We start from the raw sequence: 6,000 nt of genomic DNA on the forward strand, positions 1-6,000 counted from the left end.
CATTTACACGTGTGTAGTCAGCTTTCTGAGAGAGTCATTTCTTGTGGTAAATATAAATTTAGCATTCTTTGGGAAAATACTACAACGTGAAACTTCTAACTAGACCAAAACTTAATGCTTACTTCAGAAAATTTATATAATTTTATGTCAATAAAACATTGCCTGCATAAAAAGTGATTAGTTTTTATTTTATTTCAAATTCCCCCGATATCATATCAGTCTTGTTCATCTGCTATTTCCATGATTTTCGGTTGAAAAGAAATAGGGTTTTCTGCAAAACAATCCTCTAAGTCAATTTCGTTTGCAAGTTTACCCTCCAAATCTGAATTATGCAAGTCAACCCCACAATCTCAAAAGTCACCCGCAATATAGCCCTCCTGTAAAGCGATGACGTTGCACCCGATAACTCCGTTTGAAGAAAAATTACATGGAGGGTTTAACCAAAAAAATTTCTAAAAAATTTTGTTTACCTCCAAATGAGAGATCAGAGAACGTGAGAGAAGATGGTAAGATGGTGGAGATTTTTTTTTTGCTGCTGTTTTTTTTTTTCTTTAGTATTCTGAGATGATTTTTTGTTAAAATAGTGCAACCTATATATACTAGTTTTAATATTAAAATAATTATAATTTTTTTAAAAATTTTTTTATTATCCACTGCGTTTTTCAAAAAGCCGCAGGGTAAAGACTTCTGGCTGTTTTGAAATGCGGTCCGTTCTATTATACAGCGGATAAAACCGCAATCTTTTTTTATTTTATTTTTAAAATGCAAATGTTGTAAAAATTCTTGATTGGTGCATGTGATGTGGTTTTGGGAAAAGTATATAGAAAACCGTTACCAATCATCTCTCTCACTCTCTAAGAGTCTCTTTCTCTTTCTTTTGTTTTATGTCATCAGTCTCCCGTCTCCCTCTCTCTCACTATTTCGCTCGTGCATGGAAAGATTGTCCATTATTCTGTCACAAGAAAAGACAAAATATATAAAAGAACAAGGTCATCTATCAATAATTACTAATAATTTAGTTTTACAGGAAAATGGGCCTTAATGAGATGTTAAACAGGCCAGGTCCATCATTTGTTTCCTTTTTTACATCTGCCTTTTATTCCAATTAGACCGAGTTAAATGTTTGAATCAATTAACTAAACAACAATATCTGAGTCTAATAAGCAAAATGGCAAAAAATTACAATGTTATTCACAAATGGGTATCGAAAATTACAAACATTTCAGTTCGGCGGGAAATGTCTTGACATTAGATATAATACCACGTTTTTTTTTAAATATAGTGATGCATGAAGAGCGCTTAAAAGATTTGATTTTACTTTCAATATTACCAAAGTGTACTTCTCTCTTTCATTAGTTATCATGACAAAAATATAGATATAAGTGTGCTTGAGCTGAAATACCGTGTGATTGAGGACAAGCTAGCAAAAACATGGAGAAATTTTTTGTTGTGATTAGTAGAGTCTGTAAACAAAGTTTTCAAATTTCCAGAAGCATATTGACCCTTGGACAAGTGTAACGTTCCGACCGTCCCTACCAGTGGGTCTCACGTCCTCTCTCGGGTCCATGGGCCCACCCATATCCGACGGCCGGTCCGCTACGTCCGGGAGGTTTTAAAGACTTGTTTACCGATCCTACAAATCACCACATGTTCTTATCCTGTGTTTTGTCCTCACTCACACAGTTCCGACAATCACTTCTCGGAAGGTCACCCATCCTGAAATTGCTCCAGCTCAAGCACGCTTAACTGTGGAGTTCTCTCAGGACAGTTGACCGAAAAGATAAGTGCACTTTGGTAACATAGGTGGCTAAATTAATTATTTTAAACCTCTCCGCATGCACCACCATATTCCTGAAACCGGAGTGTTACAATCCACCCTCATTAACAGATCACAACGCCCTCGTTGCGCACCAAGACCGTCACCCCCTACGGTGTGAGCCCTCTTGATTCCACACTCGTCTAGGTTCGGCTCTGATACCATTTGTAATGCCCCGACCGTCCCTACCAGTGGGCCTCACGTCCTCTCTCGGGCCCATGGGCCCACCCTTATCCGACGGCCGGTCCGCTACATCCGGGAGGCTTTAAAGACTTGTTTACCGATCCTACAAATCACCACATGATCTTTTCCTGTGTTTTGTCCTCACTCACACAGTTCCGACAATCACTTCCCGGAAGGTCACCCATCCTGATATTGCTCCAGCTCAAGCACACTTAACTGTGGAGTTCTCTCAGGACAGTTGACCGAAAAGATAAGTGCACCTTGGTAACATAGGTAGCCAAATCAATTTTTTTAAACCTCTCCGCATGCACCACCATATTCCTGAAACCGGAGTGTTACAATTAGGATAGGATCCACATACTGGAAAAAAGCTTGGAGACCACTAATGGTGGCGGTTGGACCATTACATTAATTTGTCATTGAGTATGAGGATATCAAAAGTTAGAGCTTGAGAACGAAAATATCAAGGGTAAGCTCCTTTCTGATTGAGGCCCCAAAAGTTACGCCTTTTGATACATGATTTTCTCACTTAAGCAACCCAAATCGATCCGTCATTAGAGAAGATCATCCAAATAATCTTCAAACAAAAATTTATTTCAAGTAACTGCATATCTTTTGCCAATCCTTCTATATTTAGGTTTCGAACATGCAAGCCTTCCATGGTACACATGCTCCTCTCGTGGTAGCCAGATGACTTTTCCATAGGAAAGTCGAAGACAAGCTATTTATTAGCTTGAAGGTTCTCTTAGGGATGATGAAGGCAAAACTCCATAAGCTAACCAAACCAATAATAACAGTCTTAAGTAATTGTGCTCGACCAGCAATGGATAAGTGCCTTAATTACTGTCTACGTCTCCATTCTTTTCTTTATCTTGTTAATGAGAAGGGACAAATCCTTGTGGTTTAGCTTCTTATAAGTGAAAGGATGACATAAATACCTAATGGGAAGTGATGCTGCTTCTAATTCAGTGAACTCTATGATCAAGTTAAGCTTTGTTTCGGTTAGCCTTGGATGAAGTTAACTTTTTCTGCTGACATTGATCTCTAAACATGATAGTTTCTTGAAGTTTTTTAGCACTTTGAGAACGTCCTTTAATGATTACAATGAGCCATAAAAAAGGATTAACAAGCTAAGTCATCTGCAAATTGAAGATGGGTAAGCTTGAACTGGTTGCACTTGGGATATTATAATTAAATAACTCAAATTTTGCTACCTTGTTGAGCGTGTGTGAGAGAAAATTGAAATCCTTCAGAATTTATATATAGATGGTTGAAAGCATCTAGGAAAAGAGTAATGTTTTTTTTTTTTTGGTGGAAGGGTGGGTGACAAAATGTCCCCCACAATTTATTCAGAAAAAAGTAAGAAATTACAATGCAACATTCCGGGGATATGTAGCCCCATTAGCATCCTCAAACACTATCGATGTTACACAATCCGGTCTAGAATTAAGCAAATGAAAACCTAAAGGAAGAGTAAACGCATAGTTTACTAACCCGTTTGCAAGACGGTTAGTCTCCCTATACACATGAGATATTCGGATAATCCAGTCCTTCGATAGAAAGCCATAGCACAGTCGTGCTAGGAAAGACAGCGGGTGTGAATCACCTATCCCTGTCATGAGAAATCCAACCACAATCTCTGAATCAACCTCCAACTCCAATCATGTTATTCCACGCTTCCAAGCAATATACAATCCATAGTACACTCCCCATAATTCCGCCATCGGTGTCAAACAAATACCAATGTTCAATGCAAAGCCTCCGCACCAGACCCCACTCTCACCCCGCAGTACTCCCCCAGCTGTTGCTAAACCCGGATTTCAATGAGATGCTCTATCCGTGTCCAGCTTAACCCATCCACTTGCCGGTGGTATCCAGCCAATTAACCTCTCCTCCCACTCGGATCTGTGTGATCGCACCTTACCCGATCTCGACATTTTCCAGAAACATAAAAAATATTCCCACTTCCACCCCTACCAAACAGCCGCTGCAAAAGTTGTAGACCACGGGTAGCCATCTCTTTCTACTTCATCTCCGAGATTGGTAAAAAACCACTCTAGTAATGACATCTCAAAATATGCAGCTACCCTCCTCACCGGCACAATCCGGTTCCAGATTCCCACCATGGCTTGACAGTCCCGGAGTACATGTAGGATTCTCTCATCTCCACTTTTGCAAACTGTACACAGTCTTGAGTCTCCTAAATGATATCGGTTCCTCTCCACATTAGTCACAATTACTTGATGCATTGAAAGCCAAATAAACAGCCTGACTCTTTCCAGAGCCACCACCTTCCATACCCGAATGAATAGAGCCCTCTAATCTTGTCATCAAAGGTGAGAAATGAGTAAGCTGTCCTGACTGTGAATTTCCCATCTAGGCACCAACCCCATGACAGTGTATCCCTAGCCCCTGTCACTGTATCAACGACAATAGCTGAGAGCTGTAGCTTAATGTTTAAGGAAACATAAGGTACAATATTTGCAAAATCCCATCCTGATCCACTGCCCCATAAGTCACGGACTTTCACCTCCTCATAACCCGCAGGTAAGTCACTGGTAACTAATTCGCACAGTGGTCTATTCAACAATCATTTATCCTTCCAAAACCGGATTCTTCTCCCATCACCAAGAACCCAACTAAGACCCGGTAGCAATACTTCCCGCAGTCCAATAACCACACTTCGCCATGACGCAGACCAATGGCTTTTAGAGCTTAACCAGGAGTAATCATGAACAGATCCAAATTTATATTTGCTGCAAAGTACTCTAGTCCAAAGGCTGTTCTCATCATGAATCAATCGCCATCCCAACTTGGCTAGTAAGGCAATATTCATCTGCTGAGCCGAGCGAATTCCTAACCCTCCCTCTGGTTTCAATAAACATACTCGTTCCCAAGCAAGTAAATGCAGTCTTCTTTTTTCATTTTTACTACCCCATAGGAATGATCTTGACATATTATCTAGCCTCTCCAGAGTTGATTTGGGCATAGAAATTATGGTCATAGTGTGAACCGGGATGGATGAGAGAACCGCTTTAGTTAGAGTCGCCCTTCCTGCAAGACTCAATAACCGGCCCTTCCATCCTGAAAGCCGTGTCACAACTCTCTCTAAGACTTCTCCAAAAGTATCTTTGTTGATGCGCTTGTGTAGAATTGGCATCCCCAAGTACTTGCCCAAATCTTTTGTTGATTTTATGCCACTCTCATCACTAATCTGCTTCCCCAATTCCTGCGATACATTTTCAGAGAAGAAAATTTTAGATTTCTCCAAACTCACTTTTTGACCAGAAGCTCTACAAAACTTCTCCAAGACAGTCCTAATTACCCTTACTTGGCTCACCGACGCTTCTGCGAAAAGAATCAAATCATCTGCAAAACAAATGTGAGATAATTTGGGATCTCCTCTGGAGATGCTTATGGGCTTCCACTTTTTCGACGCAATTGACAACTCAATCTGGTGGCATAGTCTCTCTAGGCAGAGACCAAATAGATAGGGCGACAATAGATCTCCTTGTCTCAACCCTCGTGACGGTTTAAACGCTTTTGTTTGCTCTTCATTCAAAAGAACTGTCATTGAAGGACCTGTCACACATTACATTATCCTCTCTGGCTTTAATATACCTTTGCTATCAGAACAACCAGTGCATCATTCGTCCCATCTGGTAAACTCTTTGATTCAAAGAAATACAAGACAAATCTCACTACAGACGGTACAACCAAGTCCCAATAATGCTGGTAGAAAATCGGTTAATACCCATCAGGTCCCGGAGCCTTGTACTTCCCCATGCTTCTAATTGAGCTCTCCACCTCTGTGCCTAAGAAGACTTTATTCAAACCATTCAACTCCTGGTCAGTTAATTTTTCAAAACCAACCTGAGTTAACTTCTCCATATCCTGCTCCAGATCCACCATCGAATACAACCTATTGTAGTACTCTACTACCACATTCTCAAGATCCTGTGCATTTGTAATCCACGCCTCTGCATCATCCTTTAACATTT

This window comes from Arabidopsis lyrata (genome assembly GCF_000004255.2).
Source record: "Arabidopsis lyrata subsp. lyrata unplaced genomic scaffold ARALYscaffold_2, whole genome shotgun sequence".
Lineage (NCBI taxonomy): Eukaryota > Viridiplantae > Streptophyta > Magnoliopsida > Brassicales > Brassicaceae > Arabidopsis > Arabidopsis lyrata.